Raw genomic sequence first — 17,227 nt, 5'->3', positions numbered from 1 at the left:
CACATATCAAACACAAGTTCCAATAATGAAGCAATTTTAGACATGATTACAAACAGTCTCTTACTGAGGGCTTTTGCCTTGAAACAAGGAACTCTCATCCCATGCTCAGTGTCGTAGGGATCAGGACAAGAGATGGGGTTGCGGCTCTTCTGCCCACACAATATAGGCCTTTGGAATAGAACTGTCTTCTTTCCCACTGATAGCTGACTCTGTATGGTCAGCGCAGTAACGGTGACAGTAAAGTAGTGACTAAAACAGCATCAGCCCACTCCCTTCTTCCCTCCACGCTATGTCAGTATTCTTTGGACAAAACAGCTATTTCACTGCTACCCTGCTTGATCAACTTACATGGCTTCTTATTGCCTACCAAACCAGGTCTGCATCTCAACATGGCCTCCAAGGCCCTTCATGATGAAACCCAGCCTTACACATCTTCTAAATGCCACACCATTGCCCTTTATAGATCCCCCATGCTTGTCCTTGCTCCTGGGCCTTTACAAAGCTGCTTCCTCTGCCTGGACTGCCCTTCATCATCTTCTCCTCCCAGCAAACTCCTGCTTCCATTTGAAAACCTACAGTTGTTGCCTTTTCTATCGTGCAGGCTTCTATACAGCCCCAGGCAACCTTAATGCCTTCCTCTTGGCTCCATTTTGTTCAGATACAATTATATCACATTGAATCATAACATTTGCCTTCGCATTTATTTTTATTTCCACCTTTTGAAAATTGTAGGCTTTTTGAGGGTACGTGAACCATGGATCATCTCTGCATTTCCTCTATCTCTTTTATATCTAGATGAATTGACACTCAGCACATGTTTGTTGAATGAATCTGGATGGCATATAACTGTTTAGTACACATTTGATTTATAGCAGAGGGAGTCACAGAAAGATCCTCTTTTGTAGGAATATGAAATGACCGCAAAGGATGGCAGAGTAACTACCTGTTCTTGGCCACACTTATGACCTGTCTCTCTTCCGATATATAAATGTCTCACAAGCTAAGCATGGTAGACACCAGGATAGGCAGGCCATCCCATAGGAAATGACCCCAGGAATAGGTTACAAGTCATAATCACTTATAGGAAACAGAGGGTTTGAAGTCTATAACTGACATCTACAGGCAGAAAGGGCTTAAGAGCAAAGCTAGAAATGAGAGCAGTGCCCTGCCAAGACTCCCCAGCCATTGGCTTAGAGGTCCCTGTAAGCCCAGGTTGCAGCAGTGACCATCATACAGTTGTCAGCAAAGGAAAACAGCATTTACTGCTGGCGTCAACAGGTTCCAGGAATAAAGGGTTTTAGGGGAGGCCGATCTTCTCTAACTGGTGTTTAGGGAAAGATCTGAGGTCAAAGTGTGAAAGAAGGAGCAGCATATAAAAAGACAATTCATCTTGACCAGCTGGTATGGCTCAGTGGTTGAGCGTCGACCTATGATTCAGGAGGTCACGGTTCAATTCCGGGTCAGGGCATGTGCCCAGGTTGTGGGCTCCATCTCCAGTGAGGAGTGTGCAGGAGGCAGCCAATCAATGATTCTCTCTCATTGATGTTTCTATCTCTCTCCCTCTCCCTTCCTCTCTCTGAAATCAATAACATTTTTTTTTTTTAAGCCATCTTATGCTTGTTTGAACTTCAGCACCACAGTTAAATAAAGGAGGGAAAATAAAGATGAAGGTTAAAACCGATTAAAATTTTGGGGGAATCCACATGAAATGTATGTTTTACCACCACCTGAGTGTTAACTATATGGACACTCCGTAAGTCATTGAGATGTTGCTTAACCCCAAGGACAGCTTTTGAATTTAAATAACCCTTCCCATGTCCTTAAAAGAAGAATTTCAAACGGGAAGTGAGCTAGTTAATACACAAGCAGAGATAGTCTTATCTCCCTAAGAGACCTGGGGTGGCCTGTGCCTCCACCTCTCCAACCCTGTTTGCACCAAAAACCCCTAAATCACATGTTTAATACCATGTCACATGCTGGTACTCAGGGGATGGGTTCTCCAATGAAGACACATGTCTAATTTTACAACCATGTTCCCTGAGAACAACCGGAGGCAGCTATCACAACATTCAGCAATTTAATTTTTTAATGTAACCAATTATTTAAAAATAAGATTCGTGCTCTCATTCCACAAACATTGACTGACAAGCTACCAGGTTTTAGGTACTAAACCCAATGCTGGAGACACAAGAATGAATGAGACAACAGCACTGAACTCAAGCAGCACACAGTCCAGTAAGAGAGGTAGAGGGTTAGAATATGCCATTTCCTCTTCCACCACCTGACTGCTGCTGCTCTCTCAAAGGTCATCAGTGTCTGCCTGCTTGCCAAGCCCAATGACCTCTTTTCAAGAATCAGACCCCTTGGCAATCTTATTCTTGTGACATTGGAGGAAAAATCTGATTGATTTTAAGGACCAAGTCCTACAAATATCTAAGGAAAAGCTTTCCAGGCAGAGAAAGGAGCAATTGCAAAGGCCCTGAGGTAGCAGCAGGCCTGGTATATTTAAAGTAAACCAAGGAGACTGGTGTGATTAAAGAGGAATGGACACAGGGCAGAGCAATAAAATATGATGTCAGAGAAGAAACAGGGGCTTGCAGGTCATGGGGAGTCCGCAGTCTTATATTCTTCATGAAATGGGTGCCATTATAGGGTTTTGAACAGAAGAGTGACAAGATCTGAATAAACATTTTAAAAGCTTCATCAGCTTGGTTACTGAGTGGAAAACAGGCTATAGGGGACCAATGGTGGAAACAGGGGAACCAGCCGGGAGCCTTTTTTCAAAAATACATTTTTATTGATTTTTTTGATTTTTTTTTAGAAACAGAGGAAGGAAGGAGAAAGAGAGAGAAACATCAATGTGAGAGCAGAACATCAATCGGCTGCCTCCTGCATACCCTCTGCCAGGAATTGAGCCTACAACCTGGAATGTGCCCTGACTGGGAATCAAACAAGCAAACTTTTGGTGCACAGGAAGATGCCCAACCAACTGAGCCACACTGACCAGGGTCAACCAGGAGCCTTTTAAAGCAGATCATGTAAAAAATGATGGTGGCTTGGACAAGGATGGCCAAGGAGATGGAGATAAGAGGTGATCAGATTCCAAACAGTTTAAGAAGGCAGAGAATCTGCTAATGGATTAAATGTGGCCTGGGAGAAGAAAAGAAATGTGGAAGATATGCTGAGGATTTTGGCCTGAGCAACTGAAAGGATAGAGTTTCCATTTACTGAGGTGGTAAAGATTGTGAGAGAAACAAATTTTGGGGGAAAGTCAGAAGTTTGTTAGGAGGCAGGTCAAGTTTGAGATATCAATTAAGCTTCCCAGTAAAGATATGGTGTGGGATGCTGGTTATATGAGTCTGAAGCCCTGGGGAGGGCCCAGGCTGGAGATGCATAGGGGAGGTAAGCCTGAGCCCCACCTTTCAGCATCCTCTCCAAGCATGCTCCACATTATCCAACCATCAACATCAGCCACTTGGTATAAGAACGAGCTTGCCTGTAGCCAGCCTGGCCTCCTTACCTTCTTCCTCACACATCATACTCACCCCCACCTTTGTCTCAGGACTCACTTTGCCCATAAAAGTAGGGGTTCTAATGATGGCAAAAGCCATCTAACAAAGTAATATAGTCACAGGTGTGGTATAGGTTCTGTTATCCTGATGAACTGTGTTGCACTTAAGGAAACATATGCTTTACAGGGTTACTTTTTTTCTAACACATACTAGCATCAGAATGTGAAGAGCTGTATGAATTCAAAAATGGTGTCCTAGATGCCACAGAAGTTTCTCAAGAAAACAACCTCCAATCAAATCCAACTGGAGGTCAACCTACTAGCAGGCCAGGTACCCTCAAGCTAAAATCTTGGTTTATTATTTTATAAGCAAAGCAAGAAAATCATAGTGTTTTGTTTCTTGCCAAAACCAATAGAAGTAAAATAAACCAGATCCTAAAAGCTGTCCTAAGCCTCATGTTTTGTTACACTGTTTGTCTACTAGGTACATCGTTAGCTCCTTACTAAAGTCATTTCCTGGCTGGGAGCTTGACAAGTACTAATTATCCTCATCAGTTCCCCTACCCTGCAAACCAGATTCACAAAAGTTTAAAAATGGTAAAATTGGAAAGTCTGGAAAACACAGTGTGCACAAAAATATCCAGAGAGTTTTAGAAACACTGGCAGGTATCCAGATAGAAAGTTGGGCAAAAAATAAACACATTTAAGTTTCCTCATCCACAAGCGGTCAAGTAGCCACTCTTTACCGTTCTCTCAGAGAGCATGTTCCACTGGGGGAACTGAAGTTATGCTCATGGGTACAAAGCCTGACATCTGATTTATCCTTCCATTTGGGCATCAGAGGACATTATAGATCCTCACATAACTACTCTTCTGAGCCTGTGCAAGAAAGAGAGATAGCCAAGCCACTCGGGAAATGACTCCACAGTCGCCCCTGGGAAGTTGGGCTAGTGCCAGGCAAAGGAAAGCTGCCACTTCCTCAGATCACCATGGCAATAGCAAAAGTTATTAGATGATTTTCTGGGTCTGACTGGTGCTCTCTGTGATTCCCAATCCACTAGCCCACCATAATGTCAGTCTTCTCTTTTTGTTAAGCTGGTATGTGCATATAAGCAGCCAGTCTGTCTGTTTGCATGCCTACCCACCCGTCTGCCTTTTCATTTACCCAAGAGTAAAACTAGAGAGTTGGTAAGGTCTATAGAGTCATCTTTTAGCACACTCCTTCTTTTTACAGTTGGAAAAACTGGGGCCAAGAGAGAAGTGACTTAGCCAAGGTCTTCACCATGAATTTAAGAGTTGGAATGTGATCCTAGGTTGGCTTGTTTTCAATTCTTGGTCTCTGTCCATCTCTGGCTCAGCCTCTTGCTACTTTTGTCTTTTTTACTTTATCTCTGTATTTCTGCTCTTCTCTGTGCATTTGTCTCTGTCTCTCCCACATACACAAGTTTTGGAAAATTAATCTTGTTTTGGTATGTGTCCTACTTTTTTTGCCTTTTTTTTTTTTTTAATCACATCCCTATCACATAAATACTTAGTGAAAACCCCTTACTTTACTACACTGCCTCTGCTCTAAGCTTTGGTCATATTTTGGTAATACCTCCTTTAGCTAAAAAGGTCAAACAAAGAATATTTATTATTCCACAGATATTGCTTTCACCCGTGGGATTATTACAACTAGGGAACATCTCAAGTCTAATTTCTTAAATTAATTTTTATGATACTTCTCCTCCTAAATTGACCCTGACCTTGGAGTATCTGAAATACTATGCATATTTCCCCATGACAAATCAAGAATCCACTATTAATTTGATCCATACTTTCCAATGTAACCTGTTGTAAAAAGAGAAAAAAGAAAGAATATTGCTTGCTTTCTCATTCCCAATTTTAAAAAATTAACACTGTGATCTGATGCATATTATATACAAAATAGCTTTCAATTTGAAAAGTCACAAAAAGGGAGAGAAAACTCTCTAGAGGTTTTACAAAACCTGTAGAATGTGACTTGCCACCTTCTGTTTTCTTTGACTTTTTTTTTCTTCTGGGTACAGTGAACTTTATTGATGGTGCAGGACAAGGTAGGGCTCCCTAAGCCCCTCCTCTTCTTCAGGGGGTCTGAGATGGAAACTGTGGAGGTCAGGAGATTGTGTTGGGGGGTCAGTTTGGGGCAAGAACTCCCCAGCAGCTGAGGGCCTCTCTTCCTCTCGCTGGGGCTGGTGATCCAGGGAGCTCTTACTCCTTGGAGGCCATGTGGACCATAAGGTCCACCACCCTGTTGCTGTAGCCAAATTTATTGTCATACCAGGAAACGAGCTTGACAAAGGGGTCATTGAGGGCAATGCCAGCCCCAGCATCAAAGGTGGAAGAGACAACCTGGTCCTCAGTATAGCCCAGAATGCCCTTGAGGGGGCCCTCTGATGCCTGCTTCACTACTTTCTTGATGTCACTGTATTTGGCAGCTTTCTCTAGGCGGCAGGTCAGATCCACAACTGACATGTTGGGGGTAGGGACACAAAAGGCCATGCCAGTGAGCTTCCCATTCAGCTCAGGGATGACCTTGCCCACAGCCTTGGCAGCTCCAGTAGAAGCAGGGATAATGTTCTGGGCAGCCCCTCGGCCATCACACCACAGCTTCCCAGAGACGCCATTCATGGTCTTCTGGGTGGCATTGATGGCATGGACTGTGGTCATGAGTCCCTCCACAATGCCAAAGTTGTCATGGATGACCTTGGCCAGAGAGGCCAAGTGGTTGGTGGTACAGGAGGAATTGCTGACAGTCTTGAGGGAATTGTCATACTTGTCATGATTCATACCCATCACAAACATGGGGGCATCTTCAGAAGGGGCAGAGATGATGACCCTCTTGGCTCCACCCTTCAAGTGAGCCCCAGCCTTCTCCATGGTAGTGAAGACACCGGTGGACTCCACAACATACTCAGCACCAGCATCACCCCATTTGATGCTGGCAGGATCTTGCTCCTGGAAGATGGAGATGGACTTTCCATTGATGACAAGCTTCCTGTTCTCAGCCTTGACTGTGCCTTTGAACTTGTCATGAGTAGAGTCATACTGGAACATGTAGACCATGTAGTTGAGGTCAATGAAGGGGTCATTGATGGCGACAATATCCACTTTGCCAGAGTTAAAAGAGTTAAAAGCAGCCTTGGTGACCAGGCACCCAATATGGCCAAATCCATTCACTCTGACCACCATCGTGTCACTGGGCTGTGGCTGGTACCGCGCGGGAAGATGTGGCTGTCTGATGAACAGGAGGAGCAGAGAAACTGTTTTCTTTGACTTTATATGGGAAGGGAAATGAGCATATCAGCTGTGATGGATATTCTTTCCCATTTGCTGTCTACTTTAGATTATGAGCTTCCAGAAGACAGGACTATCTCAATCCTCTGCTCAGTGCCTATTTAGTACCTGATATAAACAGGCAATGAATCTGTGCTTTTGGCTCAGATGCAGCTGCTGCTAGAACTAGAACTGGTGTTGCAAAAAGAAAAGAAAATCAAGGCTGGCTCCGCACAACAGGTCAGTTGAGAGTTATTCTGACCCAGTCTGGTTCTACATTTAAGGAGAAACTTCAGAATACTCCTTATAAAACTTACTTATTTTGAAGCTAGGACTCACCATTATATCCACCTTAAAGAGATTTATTTGAGGTAAAGAAAATGAGTATACCTGCTCTATCACTTGCTATAGCAACTTATGGAATAGTTTCCTCAGGAGTTTTTGACCCAACAACCTCAACCTAGTGCAGAATCTTGGTGGCACCAGCTGTGTGCTATTAGCATGTACCCTATTCCATCATAAAGTTTATTTTTCTCCCCAATTCAACTGTGAATAACATAAAGGCAGGATCTCAAGCAGGGAGCTAAAATCACACTAAAGATGCAACTAAACAACAATCATTGGCTTCCTCCCACTTTACAAAACCATCTTTATTTTAATAGTTCTCCTTTACTGGAGGCACAATCAACATTTCTAGAACATATGGAATCACTAAAGGGAAGTTGTAGAAACCACTTAAGTTAGCACAGGAAGAAGTACACAGTGTGTTTTCAGTCCTCCTATCATGGCTTCCTTTGTCCATCTCCATCTTAGCACTGTTACTTATAAACATTTTCACTTTTCATAGACTCAAATTGAATATATCTCATCAAAATAGTATATTATCATTCTACAGATTTGTTTGTTTCAAAATAGCATAAAGGAAATTTCACTGTATTGGGGCTAATAAAATGAAAAGACTAAATTATAAACTGTCATTATCAAATTTCATGTATTACAACTATATTATATAGTTCGGAATATTTCTAAATGTTCGTCTTCTTTTTTTAATCCTCACCTGAGGATATTTTTTCCATTGCTTTTCAGAGAGAGTGGAAGGTGGTGGGGAGGAGGGGTGGGGGGACAAATAGAGAGAGAGAGAGAGAGAGAGAGAGAGAGAGAGAGAGAGACATCGATGTGAGAGACACACTGACTGGTTGCCTCGAGCATGAGTTCTGACAGAGGCCAGGGATTGAATCTGCAATCCAGGTACGTGCCCTTCATTGGAATCAAACCTGAGACCCTTCAGTATGAGGGCCATGCTCTAACCACTGAGCAAAACCAGCTAGAGCTCTAAATGTTCATTTTATATCCCACTCCCAATCCTATGATAATTTTTACCAACAGAATAGTTAAGGTACACTTGTCAATAATGACAGGGTTTGACCAAAATTAAAGGGAGGCAGAGAAATAAGGGCAGTGCTATTCATAGCTACAGACACTTAAATGATCATTGCAGGGTAACACCCATTGCTTAAGTCCTTTAACTGCATTTGAAAGCATGGAAGTGCTCATCACCACTCAGCATAGAATGTATTTTTATTGGCAGTCAAAAAATATTATATGAATTACATATAACCCTCATTTGGGGCCAAAAGTATTATCAGTCAATTTGATCTTCTACTATATTTATAAGACCTTTCTACATATCATTTTGATGCTTCAAAAAGCCATTTACACCCATAAAGGATAAAACTGTTCCCACTGAGTTTATTCCAAGGCTACACATTTCTAATCTAGCACTCTGCTTATTTCTTTCCTAACGCCTATCACAACCTGAGCATACTTTATTGACTTGCTTGCTTTGGATGGTCTATATCCACCACTAGAAGGTAAGCTCCCTGAGAGCAGGAACTTGACCTGTCTTATCCAATTGTCAAATCCCTAGCACAAAGAACAGTACTGGGTTATGGCAGGTGTTTAACAAATATATCTGTAATGACTGAATGAATGAATCAATTAATAGTAAATCTCCGATCACAGTATTGGATAATCACCAAGTTGGAGGTTCCCTCCTGGTTTCATCTACTGAAGGCCATCACCTGCTTCCTTCAGTCTCGATATGGCTTAGTGCCAACAGACCTATGATTGAAAGCTAAGAGAAGACGTGAAGAATACCTATTGCCAAGATGGGAAACAACCTCCTCCCTAAGAAGGGGAAATCAGAGAGCTTGTGCTTGAGATTGTAGGACAGAATGTTGAGAAAGAAGACCATCCCCTAATTATCGTGCTTTCACTTTGCACTCAGATTAGAAATGCAGTGCTCGGTACTCACATTAAACTATATAGTTAATGTGAATGGAATTTAAAAATGAACCTCAAGAGTATTATTTTATTCATAAATATTTATACTAAAAGAGACACTGAAGGTGCTCATATAGAAAGGAATAAGTGAGGTTTACAGAAATTTCCTGGTGAATGGCTTAACGCAAGATGTTATAATCAATGAGTATTAAATCACATTGCTCTTTAATGATATAACATCGCATGGTTTTCAGAGAATCTTCCTCAGAAAGCTCCCAACCTCCCATTTCATTTCCTTTTCTCACAAAAGATATCAGCATTTATAATTATAACTAATTTTTGAGGTTGTCTCACTTTATTTCACCCCTTATGAATTTCAGAAAACCTTCCTTGTTTCCTACATAACCAGAAATTAATTCTCATTAATTAGTCTGAAAAGGTTATTTAAGCAAAAGAATATCCCAGTGACCTCTTTTGCCTGCATAGATTCAGAGGCAGGCTATTGACTAAAAGGTGTATGTGAATTGGAAAATGGCTCCTGCCTAAAGCATCCCATAATGCTCATTTCTTCCCTGTAGCTTTTATTTCTTTTCATGCAAACAAGGTATAATGGGCTTAAGAAACTCTCTATTTTACCTCATGTATCATCTATGACATTGTCAAATCAATTCATATGGAAAAATGGGAGAAAGAGTACGCACAGGCTCCTCATAAAGTCTCATGTGAATCAGTAAAGGCCACTGAAAGACCCATTGATGCCAGTTTACGATAACTCTGATATTTCATGCTTGCACAGGAGCAGCCTTCTTGTAGGGCTCCTGATAAATGAACAGGAGCTCCCAGAGAAGAGAAGGTAAACTGTACCCTGCAGCAAGCAGAAATCAAGTCTGAAATTGGAGAAACTGTGAGAAGAAAGACCAATGTGCCGCCAGATGCCACTTATACGTGGTTTCTAGCATACCCATGGCCAAAATTATGGAAGTTGAAAAGTTTTCAAACCACATAAGGCCTTGATGAAGCCCCTTATAATTCCAGTGTCTGTGTGATGAGACGATGCTGAGTTGTCTGGAAAATTGATGGAACAAATTGGACCGTAAGCCAATGAAATTGAAGGGACAGGAAGCCCCATGGTGCCACAGTGACAGTCATTTTTTTTTCCTAGGTGCAATTTTAAGATTTTAAAGAAGGGCCATCTTCCAAATAGGAAATATTTCAACTCTGCAAGGGGAACAGAAATAATCTAGTCATTTCTAACTTGTGAAATAGTATTCTCCATTTTATGTGCACATAAGATCTCCTGTGATATATAGTTGTACTACAAATACCCTGGAAAAGACAGTGAGACCAAGCTGATGGAAAACATTGCAAACAAAAACCATCTAGAATAGTGAAACAGAAAGATAAGGAAGAGGCAACAAATATACCTGGAAAAGGATTCAAAGTACTGAGAAAGCAAAATAAAAGGCATCTAAATATTTTGATGGAGAATGAGCTATAGCTATAATTAAGAGTGAGCTTTAAAAAGATGATGTATACATTTAATTGTGGATCTCCAGTCTATAGGCATAATCCTCCCTTTCTTCTTTTATTTCAATGGAATCTTGCATTTGGGGCTCTATTTCCAATCCAGACACACCTTCCTCTGTATGACCTTGTACTATCTACCAGCTGGCCCTAAACCCTCCAAAACTAAGTGCACTTTGCCTATTCCTAAGGTTTTTTTCCCACCTTCATTGATAAAATTCCTTAAGAATAATGAATTATAAGTGCTGTGAACAGAAGTAGCACCAAGAATTAAACAGCAAAAGCAGCAAACAAGCAAGCAAAAAATACCAGCTGCATAGGTAATTACAAATCAAGGTACCGAACAAGATATAGTTGACTTGGGTTCTTGCCCCGAGTCTACAATAAATAAATAGTGTATATTTAGGTAAGTCCTTGTCTTAATGGGTACCTGTCTCTTCACGCACAACATTACGGCCTTTTAAATTAGAGCCATACAAGATCTTGACTTAGACGAAGAATCATGCCCAGGTTTTCTCTGGATTTGTAAAAGTTTGCATTCTTAAAATCTAGTCATGGAGTTGATTCTTGTGTTTAGAATATGGTCAAATATCTGAATAATAAGTGGAATAGTGGAAACATAGAAGGGAGTCGCCAAGGGTACTTTGAATGTTGTAATTTCTATCTGTTCTAAGCTCTCCAAACCCACCCTTCTTGCTTCCCCGTCTTCTTCGACAAAGTCCAGTGCAACAGATTAGGAAGGGGTGGGGAAGTTAGGTAGGGCAAGTTTTCTAACTCCTACTTCAACTCCTAACTTGGCTTCGGCTAGGTGTTAAGGAGGACTGTCATTTTGAAGCCAACTTATAATAACTTCCTTAGTTTTAGTGGTATTTGTTTCTTCTTGGAGATTTCCTATGGGCAAGCTGAAAAGGCAGTGAACTTGCAGATATTCACATATGAGAAACTGACAATTGCATCTGTAGTGTTAAATTGTTGCCCTAGCTGGTGGAGGTTAAAACAAGAAGCAATGTTTTAACTTCTTGTGACATTTACCAGAATTGTAAAACTGGCTTTTGCCGGAAAACTTATGCTTAATCTAAGCAGCTCTGAATCACTGGAAAATGTTCCTACACAGCCACTTTATAAAATTAAACAGAATGTTGGAAAGAAATCTTGGCTCATGTCTCTGAAAACAACTAATTGTACCACTTTAGAGCTAGAAAGAACCTTAGGGATCTTCTATTATGAACACTGGTCTTAGAGATGAAGAAACAGGCTGAGAGAGAGGAAGTGGCATGTCTCAGGTCATACAGCTCATTTGTAGCAGTGAAGTCTGGGACCAGGTCTTCTGACTCCCAATCCAGTACTTTTCCCACTCCAGAAGTAGACAAAGCTAAATGCCACCATAATTGCTAACCTTTTATGTTTGGGTTTTTCTTTTAACAGGCAGTTTGTCTTGAGCAGCAAAAATGCTTTGAGTAATCAAGTAAAATAGCCCTAAGGAATTAGTAGGCCCATTTACACTCTATGACAGGGAAGAGGATGAACTTGATGAATTCTAACAGTGACAAGAACAAGAAAAGTGTGGAACAGAAGTCTAATAAGGAGAATGTATTGGGTTATACTTTAGGATTAGCTAATAAGGTGGTCCTAATTATAGCATGACCAGAAGCAGTAAAATTAGAATTGGTATCAAGTCCAGGAAAGTATAAAATAGAGGAAACCAAAGGGCCTAGACAAACTGTTAGTAAAGTCTGTACAAAACCAATAAAAACAAAAAGCAAAATGTACCTTATCACTCCTCACCCTCTGAGATTAGCTTATTTATTTGTATACTTATTTATGTTGTCTCTCTCCAATATGTGCGTGCACGTGAACACACACACACTTTACAAAAACAGAAGAATAAGGACCTTGTCTGTCTTATTGTCCCCAGGTCTAGAGCAGTGCCTGAAATGTAGTAAGTGCTCAGTGGATACATATTAAATGAATACATTTGAGAAAGATAAAACAAGTTAGACTATGGTTGATGCAAATCATGAGAAGATATCCAAGATTACAAATTCAAGGATGTTTTTATTATGCTTATTTCCTATCACAGTAAGAGAAGTACATCAATGTCTCTAACTCATTTAAGACAAAGGAAATAAGAACACCAGTCAATATGTGCACCATTATTATGAGAGCTTTTGTGCTTTCATGGTACTCAAAGGGGTGCTGGCATAGTGGAAGAGGGGTGGTGCCACGTATATATCCATAGGAGGAGCTCTGGGGCATCGGGGTAGGTTTTCAGGATTACAAATGCAATGAGGAATCTTTGCAACCTGAGCGTGAACATAAAAGGTACTTTGAAATTTACAATTGGGACCAAGAACACTTGCATTTAAGAGTTGCAATCAAAGAGCCATGCTAAATTTCTAAAGAGGAGGCTGGAGCGCACCAATGAAGGCAAGAAACTCACCTGGTTTACTAGGCTATTACAGTTTGTAGGGTAAGATGGCCTGACAATACTTTATAGGGCAGGAACTCTACTGGAATGGATTTACTTAATTTGGGGAAGGTGGGAAATGGGGTCACCCTTCCTCAAAAAGAATGTTGTTCCCTGTGCTAAACCTATAAGCTAGGTCTATAGATTCTGTAAGAATAGCTCATTTACAAAAAATTCTCCTAACAATACTATGAACATTTTCTTATCCCTTTGCTCTAATTAAGTTTCAGGGTTTGACATAATCATTCTCACTCACCTGAAACACTGAGAGCCAGCTAGAAATGTAAAATCCCAAAGGAATTCAATATTTACTAAATTTAAAGGAAGTAATCAATTTCTAATTCAAATTTATGCACATTCTTTTCCCACTTTGGCACTGTCTTATTTCCCTTAAGTTCCTATTTGGTCATTAAGATTGTCAGCAAGGTTACAGTTGTTGAACAATTTGTTACATGCAGCAAATATTTTTAGACAAATGAAATTCTCAGTGTACTTGTATATAACTAAAAATATATATATAAGGCATTTATAGACAAAGACTCTATCTGTTCTATATTCACAGCCCATTGCTCCAGAGGGTGTGGTGTCTAGTAGGTATTCAGTATATATTTGCAGAATGAATGAAAGAAAAATATCTATCTACCCTGACAGAATTATTTTCACACATTCGAAATCTCCGGCATAGCTCTCCCAGCATGTGTGCGTGTCTATGCATGCATATGCTCTCAAAATTCCCACATGCTCATTCTTCAGGTTGAATATATCCTTCCTCTTAGCAGGTGTGTTTGTATAACAAAACACTGAAACAACATCAACCATACAAATTGTCCCAAGAAAGTTAAATTTAATTAACATTTCCCTGAATCTTGCCAACCTTCTAGCACCTAAAAATTGAACTCAATTTTCATTAGGAAAGCTGTTTCCTCTTTCTTAGAAAACACACACCTTTTAAAGTTTCAAGTGCCAATTTATTATCCCCAGTTCATAATAACATAAATTCACAGTTTACTTGTGATTGCTTTCCCTGGAAATCTCATTTTAAACCACTTGCTTCACTTCAGCTACTTTTACTTCTGCTCAGACTAATGCCCAGCATTTCTTCCTTGTTTTCAACTCTTAGTGCTACTTGAAGCTACATTCCCCCATTTGCATTCCTGATGCAGAATGACAAAAACCAGACTACAATTCAGTCTCCTCAGGTATCCTGCCCTGGAGATGCTAAGCAGGCAATTGGAAACTGGAGTTAGCCTGGAGCTCCAGAATGAGTTAAGGATTGGAGAGTTCAATTTAGGAATCACTAGTGTAGAGGTGAAAGGTGAAGCTATGTGAGGAAATGGAATTACCCGGAATGAGAACACAGCAAGAGAAGAGAAGCAGATCAATGACAGAACCTTGGGAATTGCTCCATTTAAAGAGTGAGGGGGAGTGAGAGGCTGTATGTGTATGTGTGTGTAAAAGAGATCCCAACAAAAGAAATTAAGTGTTAAGAAGAAGACAGAAGGTGAACCAAGATAAATTATGAATGCTTTCAAGCAAGAGAAGTGCAGAAGTGCAAGAACCTCCAAAGAGTTCAAGACTGAGGCCAGAGAAGAAGCCATTGGATTTAAAAACATGATGGTCACACATAACCTTTGGGAAAGCAGTCTTGCTAATATCATCCTTATGGACTCAGAGTGTCCATATGTGGATGTGTACAGGTGTATATGCATGTACTCCAAACTGCCATAAGATGAAATGTTACTAGTGAATGAGACTGCTACTGGGTGTGCCAGACAATGGCAGTAATAACCACTACTATTTGTTGACCGTTTACTATGTGCTAAGAACAGCACTAAGCACTTGATATTCCTGATCACAATTTAATCCTTGCAATAACTCTGTAAGGTGGCTACATTTTACAGGTGAAGAAACTGAAAACCCATACAGGTTAAATAAATTATTTAAGGTTACACTGCTACAAAGAGGCAGCACGGGATTGAACCAAAGCCCATGCTTTCAGTCACTAAAGTAACACTTCCACTATGCTGATGTTAACTAGGTAACCTATGCATGAAGGGAAAATAACTAACAATGGTTGTGTCTCCAATTATCAAGAGCTTTCCATAGGCCATCTCCTTTCACATCTATACCATCACCTTTATGGCTATGTTTAGGTAAACTTTGTGAAGTCATATTTAAAGGAACCTGATTCAGCTTTTTGGAAAATAAGTTGAAGCTATATGATTTCAAAACAAGCAGTTATAATTCAAATGTATCAGTACAATAGTTCCCAATGGTTTGAAAGCTAAAAAAACAAAAACAAAAACAAAAAAACACACAACAAAATAAACACAAGCATGACATCATTCACTTGGTGGTTGTTACTGATATTCAAATTACTGATAATCATACTCATCTGAAAAGTGAGGGAATTTGACGGGATGATCATAAAGGCCTCTAGCCTTGACTTTCTAAGACTCTCATATGAGGGTCTAATACCAATAATTTTAAAGATATGGAATATGAAGTAGAATGTAAATGCAGCAGCAGAACTGGTTGGTATATCAGTATCCTTTAGTTCCTTAAATTTACAGAGGCTACTGTTAAAATATTATAAAAAATAGATTTTGGCTGTTCAAGACATTGATTGCGAACTTAAACAGAAGCTTGGAAACTACATCACAAAATGATACACTGAAAATCCAGCCAAATAGTTTGCTTACAATTAACTGCATACCTTATGATACAGCAGGTTATAGGAAAAAGAGAGAGAGTGACAAAGATTCTGACGATTAATGCTTTGGCTGTTTACAAAAAAACACATGAGGTTCTGGTTTCAATTAGTATCACTGTTCATTGTGCATGTGTATAGCAATAACAAGGCATTTGGGATGACATCCACTGATTGTTCCCTTCTCTTTTTGAATTGCAAAACCCATTCAGACAACTAAATAGCATATATTTATGCAAATTTTAATTATGAGGCAGAGATAATCATAATCTTATATATTTATAAAATGGAATGACCAATAGAGATTAGGAACTCTCCTGTGCTTAATTCAATTTGCTCCTCTGCAGAGTTCAGGCCATAAAGGTCTCTGGCCTATGGGATTCCTCTACCTTGCAAGTCTGCATACAAGGTGGGACAAAAGTAGGTTTACAGTTGTGAGTACCTCATATACAGAGTTGATTCTTGTATTGGTATTTATTAATAATTGTATTATTTTTCATACAAAAACCTACATTCGCTCCATCTTACATTTACATACTTTAAAGCCCTGATACTTTTAAATAACTGGATAGTTGATTTCTCTTCAATAAAAAGCTGACCTAGTTGGTTCCTAAACGAGTGACTAGCCTAGCAACAGGCAGGCATGCCTGAGCACTGTGAAGAAGGCATTGTTGGTGGGTGGTGGGGTCTTCTTCCCCAAAACACTCCACTATGTCATCCTATTTCAGTAAAGAGAAAAAAGGAGCTGATGACCTACTGCCCAACTATCTGGGGTTTTGCCCCTAAACATTCACCCCACCTCTGAACTAAGTCTGCATGCCTAAGACTACATACATGCTTGGGTAGTTTCAGCTATATTAAGCTTAAAAAAAAAAGTCAAATAAAGTCAAATAATTTGTCTGAGCCCCAAATCTAACTATTTATTGTATTGAAATTAAACTGATAAGCAACTGCAGAGTCCATTTATTCCAGCTTACTTAGGTTTAGTTAAACTAAAAATACATTGTCACTTACCTCACTGCATCTAGAATCTGAAAAATCCTCCACCTGTTAAAGGAACAGTGAAACCAGGCGCTAGCAAGAGCTTGGTAAGAAAGAAGTTAAAATAGTGAAAGTTTTCCAGTTTGATTTGAGAGCACATTTTTTCAGCTTTCAAACCCACAAGGAACCAGCTCACATATGGCTCCTTCACCTTGCTCCTCATTTAGCTCCTCTCAAGTAGTGGGGAGATTACAAAACACAGTGCTAAAAGGGGAGCCTTAAGATCCAGGCCAATGAAACCTGATGGACTGAGAATGACAGATCATACTCATTCCATTCCCTTCCACAGAAGCGATAGCCATCTAAGCAAAAAACAAAAGTCATTAAACCAAAAGCCAACTAAACCAAACCAAATGCTATGGTATCACTAAAATGGAAATGGCTTGACTGAAAGGAC

General features: G+C 40.0%; 1 protein-coding gene and 1 pseudogene across 2 annotated transcripts in view; both read right to left on the bottom strand.

Annotated features, from left to right (window-relative positions):
* Positions 1–17,227, bottom strand: part of HS6ST2 (heparan sulfate 6-O-sulfotransferase 2) — a 253,733-nt gene that overhangs the window by 63,673 nt on the left and 172,833 nt on the right. The window lies entirely within an intron of this gene.
* On the bottom strand, positions 5,024–7,430 carry LOC308551172 (glyceraldehyde-3-phosphate dehydrogenase pseudogene; annotated as a pseudogene). Its single transcript has one exon. The product of its transcript is annotated as a glyceraldehyde-3-phosphate dehydrogenase pseudogene (transcript).

The sequence above is a fragment of the Miniopterus schreibersii genome, assembly GCF_964146895.1.
Source record: "Miniopterus schreibersii genome assembly, chromosome: X".
NCBI lineage: Eukaryota > Metazoa > Chordata > Mammalia > Chiroptera > Miniopteridae > Miniopterus > Miniopterus schreibersii.
This window is presented reverse-complemented; position numbering and strand designations above follow the sequence as displayed.